This window comes from Fundulus heteroclitus, chromosome 20, assembly GCF_011125445.2.
Source record: "Fundulus heteroclitus isolate FHET01 chromosome 20, MU-UCD_Fhet_4.1, whole genome shotgun sequence".
NCBI classification, from domain to species: Eukaryota; Metazoa; Chordata; class Actinopteri; order Cyprinodontiformes; family Fundulidae; genus Fundulus; species Fundulus heteroclitus.
In genome coordinates, this window is record NC_046380.1 from 4,736,443 (window position 1) to 4,748,999 (window position 12,557).

The 12,557-nt window shown below is 43.8% G+C and overlaps 1 protein-coding gene and 3 long non-coding RNA genes across 9 annotated transcripts in view; 2 read left to right on the plus strand and 2 right to left on the minus strand.

Moving 5' to 3' along the window:
* The window catches only part of LOC105938223, a 179,892-nt gene that overhangs the window by 77,962 nt on the left and 89,373 nt on the right, over positions 1 to 12,557 (plus strand). The gene's annotated exons all lie outside the window — the stretch shown is intronic.
* LOC118567187 lies at positions 2,883 to 8,101 on the plus strand. Of its 5 annotated transcripts, none has more exons than XR_004933526.1 (6): positions 2,883 to 3,347; positions 3,610 to 3,831; positions 4,186 to 4,368; positions 5,128 to 5,269; positions 6,742 to 7,124; positions 8,020 to 8,101. It is a non-coding gene; the product is annotated as an uncharacterized LOC118567187 (long non-coding RNA). The 5 variants fall into 5 exon arrangements; XR_004933528.1 differs by lacking the exon at positions 8,020 to 8,101 and having other exon boundaries at positions 2,888 to 3,347; positions 5,128 to 5,277; positions 6,742 to 6,791; positions 6,875 to 7,893; XR_004933527.1 differs by lacking the exon at positions 8,020 to 8,101 and having other exon boundaries at positions 2,889 to 3,347; positions 6,742 to 6,791; positions 6,875 to 7,893.
* On the minus strand, positions 4,367 to 4,858 carry LOC118567190. Its single transcript, XR_004933531.1, has 3 exons — positions 4,831 to 4,858; positions 4,588 to 4,736; positions 4,367 to 4,507 (listed from the first exon to the last, which is right to left on the minus strand). It is a non-coding gene; the product is annotated as an uncharacterized LOC118567190 (long non-coding RNA).
* LOC118567189 lies at positions 4,910 to 5,836 on the minus strand. Its single transcript, XR_004933530.1, has 3 exons — positions 5,473 to 5,836; positions 5,081 to 5,326; positions 4,910 to 5,002 (listed from the first exon to the last, which is right to left on the minus strand). It is a non-coding gene; the product is annotated as an uncharacterized LOC118567189 (long non-coding RNA).

Sequence of the window (12,557 nt, forward strand, 5' to 3'; positions counted from 1 at the left end):
CAGATAAAAAACAACCTTTTTGGTATTTCTTTTTAAGGTTTTTGTCCAAGTGACAGCAGATATTTTCTTTTTATAAATCCTAAAAACCAAACCAGCCTAAGAATACTGAAGGAAAATACATTTTTAAAAGAAACTGAAAAAAATGTTGCGAATGTAGATAATAGTGATAAAGAATGGGAAGAAGCCCCCATAGCTCCTACAGATCTGCATAAGGAGGCAAACCCCCAGAGGAGCGATGGGTGTTCAACCCTAGGAAGGGGAGCGAGCACTCCCAGAAGAACCTCCCCACCTGAGCTGCAGAAATGAAAATTATGATAAGAAGCTTTAGATGCAGCAGTTTAAAGATGTGTAACAATAGAGGTCCAAAGATCCGTCAGTCGAGCATGAAATGCATGAAGCAACCATCAGCATCACAATATGCAGCTTTACAACCTGAGAGGAGCTAGGCCTGGAGGAACCCACAGAACCTTTGGCCTCTACATGGGTCCAGGAGTCTCTGCAATCAACCAATCAGAGAGAAGAATGATCTGGTGGCCTCAAGCTTTCAGAACAGTGGAATGGCAGGAGTTTGATGTTATTGTTTTTCTTTAAGAAACAAACGCTTCTTAAAGTTTGTTAGAGTTATTTTTATTATTCTCTACATGTTTATTGCATGTATCACATATTTACTCATTACTATTGAAAAGGTTTTAAGGTTTGAGTTTATTCAGACATCAGAGTGTTTTTCAGAGGACCGATATCTCTTACCTATGTTACAGTGTAAGGTCTGGTGCAGGAAACAGCCTCACCATAAATGTTGATTGTTTTTATAAAGATCTTATCTGTGATGAATTGCACCCAGCTATGCGTGTATTCTCCTTTTCCTGGTCACTGAATGGTCAATTGTCAAGGCTGTATACCTGAAATTGCTAGTTTATGATGTCAAAGGTCACACTAAAGTATGTTTCCCCCTTCCTTAAGCTCTGCAATGAAACTAAGGCCCTCCCTTTTTGAGATAATAAAAGTACAGCAGCAGCAGAGTGGATTTCAGAACAGGAAAGAGATGTAAAGGAATTCATCTCTCTGCTGGTCTCCTTGCAAGATCTAACCCTGTTGTCTATCTTCTTTGTGTTGTTTAATGAATGTTTAAAATAGTGGATAGGGAGGGAGAGTACCTATCAAAGTTTTTAATAGTTATAAGAGGTTATAATAGTAATAAGGGGTAAAACAGTAAAAGTAATTTCTTGAAATGACGTTCAAGAAATTTGGCAGGTCATTGTTAACGTACTCCTGCTTGTTCAAACGGATTATGTATCCATCACCGATGGAAAAAAACACTAACCTCCGGTGGGTGTTTAGACATGTATGGTAACATGTGACATCTATGACCAAACCAATGAGAGCAGAACATAAGCAGTGCTTGCGGTTTGTTGCATTTTAAGATACACAAGATGTTTTAATACCCAAAGGCACGATGGTCACAGAGTGAAATCTGTGTTGTCTGTCGTACAGATTTAAGCAGAAACTACCCCACATAGTATTGTCACAAGCAATAACTTTATGAGAAATGTTGTTGTACGTGTTAAATCAAGTTCAGTCAATGCTATGGGGAAAGTTGATAAGTGCAAAAGTGCACATGAGCGCGTATCTAACATTTTTCTATATTATCATGGGAGCTCATAAAAACGTCAAAAGTGAAGACACAGTCTAACCTTTGACGTTTTATTGTAGGGTCATAAAACAGTAAAAGTTGACAGGATTGTAATATATCCCCACATGTTAATTAAAGGAAACAGTAATTTGAATATAGTTATCTTCCACCAATGGTAAATGGCCTGCACTTCTATGGTCCTTTACACTACATTCAGTCATTCATTCACACGCTGATGGTGGTTAGCTACATTGTAGCCGTGACTGACTGAGAAAGATTTGAACTGGCAACCCACCCATTACAGGATGAACTCATGACCGGACTACCTCGGTCCACATGCTTCCCATGTCAACTGAATTTAAAGCAAAAATGTTCAAAACGTGCCTGATTTAAACATGGCCTTAGTGTTTTTTCAGCCTTAAATATATTTTAGATACCGTCTGCTATCATTCATAAAATATATTTTTTACTCTCTTACTTTTTCTTCTTTGTAGTTATAGGACAAGCTGCATTTGTTTCTTCAATTTGCTGCTGGCAGTGGTGAACACCAGCTGTTAAAGATCTGTAAATTAAGTTTCATGTTTGGGGTTGGACCTCTGTGTGTTTTTTGTTTTGTTTTGTTTTTCCGAAATTCTGAGGATGAGGATGTGGATGAAGATTCAAGGTAGATACAGTCATCTATCACCAAGTGAATATATTTCAGTACATGTGTATGTAGGCATGTGTATATGTGCATATACATATATATATATATATATATATATATATATATATATATATGTATGAAGGTATGTATGTATATATATGTATATATATATATATATATATATATATATATATATATATATATATATATATATATATATATATATATATATATATATATATGTGTGTGTGTGTGTGTGTGTGTGTGTGTGTGTGTGTGTGTGTGTATATATAACCGGGAAGTACACACTACATCATCTGCCTCCTCCAATTCCTTTTGTATTTTTTTTTTTTATTCTTATTTTTTTCTCTTTTTTTTTTTGATCCACTGTATATGTCATGGTGCAGCCTTGCCTGCTGCACCATGGACATTTCATGGCACTCTCCACCTTCCATACAGCTCCTGATTCCATGCTCTGTAATCATCTACACCTGTCAGTCACTAATCAGCCAGTACTCATCACACCTGTCAGCCTTCCTATTTAAAGTTCAAATAGAAAACCACATACTTATAGTTTCTCATTTTATAGTATGTACAAAATTAAAAACATCACAAGTGAAAAAAAAAAAAATTCTAACTTTTTTTTTGTTTATAGCACAAAATAATTCACTGAAATAGCAGACAACGCAAAATTCCTCATTCAGTCACGTGACCCACGAGGAGCCGCTGTAGAATTCCGTGACGTCACACTAGTTAGGAGGTAGTCGGGAAGCGGTCATTTTACATAGCGTGTCAGTATTTTTTCACCTTTGCGATGGAGTTTGTATGTTTAAACGAGGACGAATACGAAGCGAGCCAACTTAATGTTAAAAACGAGGAGTGCTGTGTCCAGCCATATGCGTTTGAGCCGTTAGTTAGGCGTGAATTACGGGACAACACCGAGGAAAGTGGAGAAAGTAGGAGTAGCGATGATGACCACGCTAGTAGGCCGACAACGTCGTCGTCCGACTCAGAATCTGCCAGTGAAGAGGATATTGGCGACCGTTCCCATCGACTGACAAATACTGACTGGTATGTTTTTTGATTCTACGATTTTTTTTTTACTTTCGAGTAGTGACCCCTCTGAGAGTGATGTCGATTTAATTACTTTTATGTCTAATTAAATTCAAATTGATGCTAATGCTAAGCTACTTCTTTCGTGTTTTTGATTTGAATTTTTAAGCAACCTCGTACTGTAGGCATAGTAGACAAAAACTAACATTAGCCATTTGACCATTACTAATTCATATTTTTAGGTGGGTGATTATGAATCGGGATTGTTTATATTTTACAGGTGCAAATGTGGCAACTGTGTGATTATGCCCACAGTGGATGAATGCAAGTGCTGCACAGAAACGCACCTTGTTGATCAGGAAGTCGAGTCAGCTGGGCTGCAATGTATAACCTTACATGAAGGCTTTCAGGGAAACTGCCTCAACCAGTATGTCCTCAAGGCATCTTTTGTTGAATTTTTGGAGGGACATGGTCCTCTTGGAAATGATGAACCAGTAAACGAGTAAGTAGTTGAAAAATTGTTTATTGAAAATACATGTATTAGTGCTAAATTCTAGTCCTACACTGTATGCACCTGTGATGTAGTTATTTTACTGTAAATTAAATGCAGTTGTTTCTGCACCATAGGCCTATATATTTTATTTAGAAACAGCAAAAAACATTGAAATATAACTACATTGCTTTAGTAAAACACAAAAACAATCATTTACATGTACTTAGCAAACAAATATAACATCAATTGCATTCAGAACATATCACTTAAGTAGGGCCTATAGTTTAAAACAGCATTACAATAATTTTGAAATTTTATTACAGGTCTAAACACTTTTTGCATCACATTTTCTTTCTATTTTAGGATTTACAGGTACATTGCATATAGAAGAATGATCAGATGGATTTGGGGACGCATTGGAAAAGGAAATAGGAAAGTTCTTCCATCCTGTGCAGTAAATAAAATAAGAGAGACCTGGGAGTCAGCAGACTACACTGGTTTTAAATACCCAACTGTGTGAACCTCGACTTCCTAGTTGCCACAACTGTGAGTTTATCGACCTTGTCATATTGGTCTTTCACGTATTCAGGAGCAATTTGGGCTTCTAAATCTTGCCTTGCAACTTCATAAGAAGGTATGGCCTCCCGACGAGCCATTACTTCATCCAACAACTCATCAATGTATGCTGAAATAGAAACAATAAGCATTTCATGCATGAAAGTTGAAAAGCCAAGTGTGAAATTGAACATTATACCAAGTACACACCATAAGTACAAGGGACTTTAACTTGTTTGGCTACTGGTTCTCCTTTTTTTGCCTTTGGAAATGAGAGCTGCCACATTTCTTTTCCAGCTTTGTTCTTAGCCTGCTGTCTGTTGGAATTCTCATTGAAATGGAGAATGGCAAGCATCAATCTGTAACAGAAATTTTCATGATGAAATAATACTTGGAATTAGGATGACAATATGTCAGTTAAGTTATTATTCATTCAGGATTTAAGCAACCTACCTGGCATTCATACTGTGGTAGAAGAAGTGTAAGAACTTTGGTGCAAAGAAGCACACCACCTTGTGGTAGCTTTCAACACTTGACGTCTGCACATGAGGTGACAATTTACCAATGTCGGCAAGCAGAGTACGGTTAGTGACAATTGATTTCACCTCAACATGGGCCCTTGAACCTGCAGTGATTGTGAAGGAAGTATTATGAAAAGCCCTTAGGAGATTGACTTTTGAAAAAGCTGAAAATAATTTTTCACCTTCTGCAATCCACTCTCTGTCCTCTACCAACTCATCATGTGCACAGGTTGGAAAGTTCTCAAATGGGTGTTCGTGGATGTCTACAATGTGGTTCATCACCGACTTCCACTTGGCCACAACCAGCTCAGCATTTCCATCACTGCTTGCCCCACACCAATATACATGGTTGGAGATGCTGTGGATCCACGGTGAGATGGTGTGACATAACTTTTTCTTTGATGATGCGTCAAGCTTTTTTGTAATACCTGGAAGATGTAAATGTGTATTATATAATTATCCATATATAATATCCATATTTCTAACCTTACATAACTATATATATATATATCTTTGTAAACATTTACCTACTTTTTTTTGCCATGATTGATATAATTCAAGCCATTCTGCCTACCTTTTGCTATATGCCAGGCATCAAACCAGTGATTAATTGATGGATAAATCTCGCGCATAAACTTTTTAACACTGGAATGACGGTCTGTTGTCAAGTCAGTAACAGTGACTCCAGCATCTTCTAGGAATTGAAGTGACCTCTTTAGGCCTTCCAACTCCATTGCGTATGAGTTTTTCACTTCTGTACACTGAAAAAATGGTTAAGTATAATATTAGTTAATCTATAATCCTGTAATTGAAAGAGTACTCAATTAAAAACCACGCTAACATGACGTTCACTAAATCCAATATATATTGTTTGTTAAAGGCATACTATGCAACATTTTTCAGTTAATTAATGTGTTCCATACCGATTTGGATGATTAAATGAGTCATTTCAGGTCGAACAAAGGTTTTCTCGGCCGCCCTGGGGGTCTGTGGGGGAAATACCGCACTTGCAATTGCAAGAGCTCTCGGCCCGCACACACAGAAGTCTCGCTTTACGGGGAGAACTCCATGTGTTTTTGCCCTGCCATTCACTATATGCACGCGCGAAAGCAACAACAAAGAACTGCGTGTTAACGTCAGATAAACATGCAAGCATATCGAGTTTTATTATTATTGTTATTATTATTATTTTATTTTATTTTTTTATGTTGGCGAGTCGCTACCGCGGGGGCCGAGGCTGCGGCTTGGCGAGGCGGTGGCGGTAGCGTCTCGCCAACATAAAAACATAATAATAATAATAATAATAATAATAATAATAATAATAATAATAATAATAATTAAATAAAACTGGCGAGGCCGCAGCTTGGCGAGGCAGCCGCCTCACCAAGATAGCGCTGCGGGAAGCTTGATGTTCATACCTTAACTGTGTTAGTCATTGTTTGTACTGCTGTTTTTTCCACTTTTCGTTGCGTTCGCCTGTCTGCTAAGCTCAAAACAACCGCGCCTGGCTTGATGGAGAAACAAGAACAGCTGAGCATCTTTACGACAGTGCACTTTTACTTTCGCCCTCTGGGGGGAGCCTCGCTGGAAAATCAACCCCGGTTGCATAGTATACCTTTAACTTTTGTGGACTCAGATGTTGCTTTACTCACAAAAACCATGGTATCAAATAAGAATCTGGGTATTTTAACAGCACAACCTTACCTGTACAAGCTGCATGTCCAACACTTTGGAGGTGTCCATGTCCATAAGGGAGTAGCTACCGTACTTGGCAGTGTGCCCTGGTGAGCAGCATCTGGCATCTCCACCTAATCTGACTTTGCTCTTTTTTTTGACATCACAGATGAGCAGCTCTTGCTTTTTTGACCAGAGACTATTCACAGCTGGAATAAGGTATGCCTTCTGTATGTTATAATAAGTACTGACGCAGAATGTTGAAATCCTCATAAATTTAAAACAATTGACTGCCTTCACAGTACTACATCCACTAAACATTATGGAAGCGGCTAGCTGTAAGTTGCCAAGTGCCATGGTGCCATGTGATGGCTGACTTTTCCAGGTCTTCACATGAGAGGGGTCAACACTACACTGTGATGTCAAGGTCACCATGGTGCCCGATACCTTTGTAGATATTATTTTGCAGGCATTCCCACATAAAAAACACAAGGCTAGGAGGGACTGAAGACACGATTCGAAGACTATGAACTTCCTCTCTCTCATAGGGGTGTGAGTATATTCTCTAAACAAAAAAAGATAAATACAAAATTTAATGATCACAATTTTAAATTAATCCATTGTGTTATTTTATGTTTTTACTTACTCATCGCTCATTTCCATTTCAAAATCTCGGTCAGAGTCTTCATCTTCCTCAGGAATGTAGTCTAAATCACCATCATCATCAGCAGCAGCAGCACTACTGTCGTCTGAAAAATCCACTTCCATTGAAGAACAGTTCTTTTCAACCGAGTTGCCGAGCTTAACCTGGCAGGAAAAATCCTTTGCTCTTGAAAGCAGGCTTTGGGTCCCATGATGACATTTGGCAACTGGAGTGACATGCCAGGATTTTGGAGTTTGACATGATTTAGTGCATTTCACAACTGTTTCAGTCTGTGACATTTTATTCTGAAAATTAATAAAAAATGAAATGTTTACAATTCTGAAAATAAGTTTTCAAAAGATCTTTGGGTCGGGATTTATAAAATTCTAATTCTCAAGTCTTTTGTAGAGAAAGTTAAGTTTTATGGAAGGAATTTTTAAATTTATATTGGACCCAGTCCTACATACCATTCCAGTTGACATTGTCTGTACACATGCATGGGTGGTCAGAGGTAGTTCAAAAGACACATTAGGCTTGGCATTCGTTGAGATGTCGGTTTCATAGCAAGCCTCTGCATCATCCGACGACTCCATTTGACATACACTTGCCTCATAAGCTTGTAGAGCACAGCTAACTGTCTGAAATATATGTAATGGAAGAGATTACAGTGGATAAAAATAAATAAATAAATAAATATATATATATATATATAAAATATAAATGCGCAAAGGATTTGGTTTTAAAAGTTTGTCTTTATTTGGCAGTGCCTACATGAATTGACATCTAATCTCTCTGTTTCTGTAGAACCTGTCCGTGGACCTCGAGCCCCAGAAGGCGGCCCTACAGTCCTTGACCAGCAATGTTACGTTCAAGAAAACTGGAGAACTGGAGGACAAAATAATAAAAATAAATCAGCTACTCCTGATTCTTCCCATAGTCCAAATAAACGGGTTACTCATAATTGTGTTTGTGTGCATTTGTCACTGGGATGAACTAGCAACCTGCTAGCAACCCCCTCTTTCTCTCTAGCATGGAAAAGCAGGTGTAGAGACTTGATGGAAAGGTAAAGCTTCAACAAATACATACTTGCTAGCTATATTAATGTTAATATATTTAATTTTGATTTTTTTTATATATATTTTTAATTTTAAAATTTATATATTTTAATGTTTACCTCAGCTCGTTGACGTTTTTCATAGGCCGACGTTCGACGTTTTTTCACCGTGTCCGTGGGCTCGGGGTGCCCCATTTTCAGGGTAGGAATGGCATCTGGTTTAAGCTGTAATTTTGATATATTGAATCCGATTGATGCTGCGAGATCAGGATTGACGACAAAAGAATCTGCCGTGAAGTGATCAGCACACAGTTTGCTGTATCGGCTTGGACGCCACAGATTGTCCGGTTGATGTCTGTCTAATCTATTTACTTTTCGGATCCAAATTTGAAGCAAAACCGGGTCCTTCGGATAATTAAACATTGCTTTTCCCGATCCAAAGCCATTTCTACAATTGGCAGCAGTACAATACACCATTGTAATGACTTTTTAACGATCCTTTTAGACTACTTAACAATGCGTGAAGTAGTGGTTTTTGATAGCCGCTTGAGGACGTTTGACTACCGTGACGTCACAGCTGTTTTCGTCACGTGACTGCTCTCGCTGGATTCTCGGATCCTGGAGGCGCGCAGCATACTGTGAAACTCTCTCGATTTTTATTACATGTAGCATTTTTAACGCGATTTCGACCAGCCACATAGATAAAAAAACGATAGTCTATCATCATACACAATAAAACTGCTCTAGGCGCACTCCTTTGTATTTGACCTTTAAGCTCCCTGCATTCAGTCCTCCCCTGTCGGTTCGTTCTGTTGGTTACTGTTACCTCTGCTCATGACTGCTCGCCTACCTTTTCTTGCCAGCCTGATTTCCCTTCGTCTCCAGTCCTGCAAGTATTCACTCAGATGTTCTGCTGTTAATCCAGTCCTGCAAGTATTCACTCAGATGTTCTGCTGTTAATCCAGTCCTGCCAGTATTCACTCAGATGGTCTGCTGTTAATCCTGTCCTGCAAGTATTCATCCTGACGTGCTGCTGTTGCTCGGACTGCAAGTATTCACCTGCCGAACTGCCAGTTCCTGCCATCACTATCCTCCTGCTCCAGCCCGGTACAGACTGTTGGTTTATCCATCCTCCACTATTCACCACCTTCAATAAACGTTCTAAACTAAGCTCTGCTTGCGTGTGGCTGTGTTCGGGTTCACATAAATCATGACAGAACGAACCGACCACATGAACCCGACACTCACACAGAACCTCGATGCAGGGGCTGTCAGGAGGGATTTTGCTCTGCTTCCAGACAACAGCACAACAGAGCATGATCTCCGGATCAGCGCGGAGCAGCTCATGGCCCAGGTCCGGGAGTGCTTGGATGAAATTGCCATGCTCAGTCCACCTTGGAGGCAATTGGATGCGCTGGTTCGGGTACGGAATCTGCTGAGGAGCAAGGAGGAGCTCATCCCGTTTTTCGAGCTCTCTGGGCTGACGAAGGAGCTAGAATGGAGCGAGAAGGCTGCATTTGCCCAGCTCTACGGCAGGTCGCCCCCACCCAAACCTCCGGCCACCAGCCTGTCCATATTAGCTGCTGCTGCTGAGCCCGCTGTGGACCCAGCCACAGATCCAACCTCAGCTCCTCTCGCCGCTGCTGTCTTCGCCGATGCTGCGGTTCCAGTTGCTGCTGTTTCGGCCGCAACTTCCACTGTTTTAGCGTCAGGAGCAGTCTGCCTTTCGGTGTCCGGTTTCTCCCTGCGCAAAAGCCGGGATTGTCGCCGCAAGCACACTTCTGCAGCTCAGTCTGACAACAACGCAGCGTCTCCACCACCCAACGTCATCACGGTCACTTCAGTGTGCCAGGAAAAGCGCCCTTCGGTTCCCGGTCATCTCTGTCACCACCTCTGCGACACTCAGCTGGCTCCTCGAGTGAAGTCTTCAGCCGCTGATTCATCCTCGGTCCCTCTCACTGCTGCTTCACATGCCTCCTCCATATCAGCTGTCTCTGCTACACCTGCCGATCCTGCTGATGATGCTGCTAAGTCTGCCGCAGCTCCCGCTGCTTCATCGCCAGCTGCAGCCACTCCTTGGTTGTACGGTTCCTCCCAGCGCAGACGCCGGGGGCGCCGGCACAAGACCTCCCTCTATGCCCAGCCAGACGCCGCTGCTGCACCTACTGGAGCTGACGTCACCTCCCTTCCCCTGGTGAGTCAGCCGGATACAGTTACTGCTGCTACTCGGGTGAGTCCGGCTAGAGCACCCCGGATCCATGAGACCCAGCTATGGGACTTCTTTTACGGGGATAGGGAGGAACTGTTTCCTTATCAACCCACCACAGCCAAAGTTTCAGTTCCTGCTCAGCCTGCAGCCAAAGGTTCAATTCCTGCTCAGACCAAGGCAAAGACATCAGTTCATATTCAGCCCGCAGCCAAAGAGTCAGTTCTCGAGCTCGCCAGTCCGGCGCCCGACGCGGGTCTACAGCATGCCAGTCTGCCGTCCAACGTGGGGACCCAGGAGGGTCCGTCGCCTGTATGCGACACGGAGACCCAGGAGGGTCCGTCGCCTATCTGTGACGCGGAGACCCAGATGGGTCCGCCGCCTACACGTGACGCAGTAACCCAGGAGGGTTCGCCACCTACACATGACGCAGTAACCCAGGAGGGTTCGCCGCCTACACGTGACGCAGTAACCCAGGAGGGTTCACCGTCTGTCTGCGACACGGGGACCCAGGTGTGCCCGCCGTCGACGCAGAGACCCAGGTGGGTCTGCCGCCCGCCGTCGACGCAGAGACCCAGGAGGGTCTGCCGCCCGCCGTCGACGCAGAGACCCAGGAGGGTCTGCCGCCCGCCGTCGACGCAGAGACCCAGGAGGGCCTGCCGCCCGCCGTCGACGCAGAGACCTAGGAGGGTCAGCTGCCTACCATTGACTTGGAGACCCAGGAGGGTCCGCAGTTTCCTGAGGCCTGTAGCCAGGCGTTTCCTGAGGCCTGTAGCCAGGCGTTTCCCGAGGCCTGTAGCCAGGCGTTTCCCGAGGCCTGTAGCCAGGCGTTTCCCGAGGCCTGTAGCCAGGCGTTTCCCGAGGCCTGTAGCCAGGCGTTTCCCGAGGCCTGTAGCCAGGCGTTTCCCGAGGCCTGTAGCCAGGCGTTTCCCGAGGCCTGTAGCCAGGCGTTTCCCGAGGCCTGTAGCCAGGCGCCTCTTGTGTCCTGTAGCCAGGCGCCTCTTGTGTCCTGTAGCCCGGCGCCTCTTGTGTCCTGTAGCCCGGCGCCTCTTGTGTCCTGTAGCCCGGCGCCTCTTGTGTCCTGTAGCCCGGCGCCTCTTGTGTCCTGTAGCCCGGCGCCTCTTGTGTCCTGTAGCCCGGCGCCTCTTGTGTCCTGTAGCCCGGCGCCTCTTGTGTCCTGTAGCCCAGGGCCTCCGGTAGCCGGTAGCCAGGAATCTCCTGAACCGTGTAGCCCTGTGACCTCCGTAGCCCTGCAACCTCCGTAGCATGTAGTCCTGTGTCCTGTGGCTTGACGCCACCCTTAGTCTGTAACCCAGTGTTTTCCAGGGTCCTCTTCTGCCGCCAGCCACAACAGACCATGTCACTACGTCGGGGTCGTCCTCCGCCACGCCTGCATTCAGCCCTGCCACGTCGGGGTCGTCCTCCGCGACACCCCTTTCGGGCCTGCCGGCTCCGCCGTCGGGGTCGCCCACCTCGACGCCCAAGTCTAGTTCTGCGTTGTCGGGGTTGCCCACCTCAACGCTCACGTCTGACTCTGCATCGTCGGGGTCGCCCACCGCGACACCCACGTCTGGCTCTGCCACGTCGGGGCCGCCCTCCTCAATGTTTCGATCGGGCGATGTTGCTCCGCCGCCTGCCACGTCCTGGCCGTCCTCCACGACTACTCTATGTGGCCTAGCTGCTGCCGGTCTCCTAGCAGCCGTCGCTGTGTGTGCCCATAAGGCCCCGGTGCTCTCTAGTTACATTTGTTCTAGTTCTGCCTTAGTTCTTGAGTTGTTTAGCACCCCTTAGTTTTTATTTAGCACGCCTTTATTTTTGAGTTATTTTTCACTCCTTAGTTTTTGAGTTACATGGCATCCCTTAGTTTCAGAGTTATTCAGCGGTTCTTAGTTTTTTCCTAGCATTCTTTAGTTTTTGAGTTCTTAGTGCTTGTTTATGTTGGGTGTTACCATAGTGCTTGCTAGTGCTCCTATGTTATGTTAGATTACCTTTGTTTCCCTGGCATGTTTGGACGCCCTCTGTTCCCTGGTGTTTTGGATTTTCTGTTTCTTGGTATTTGGTAAATCTGTTTCCCTGGTGTCA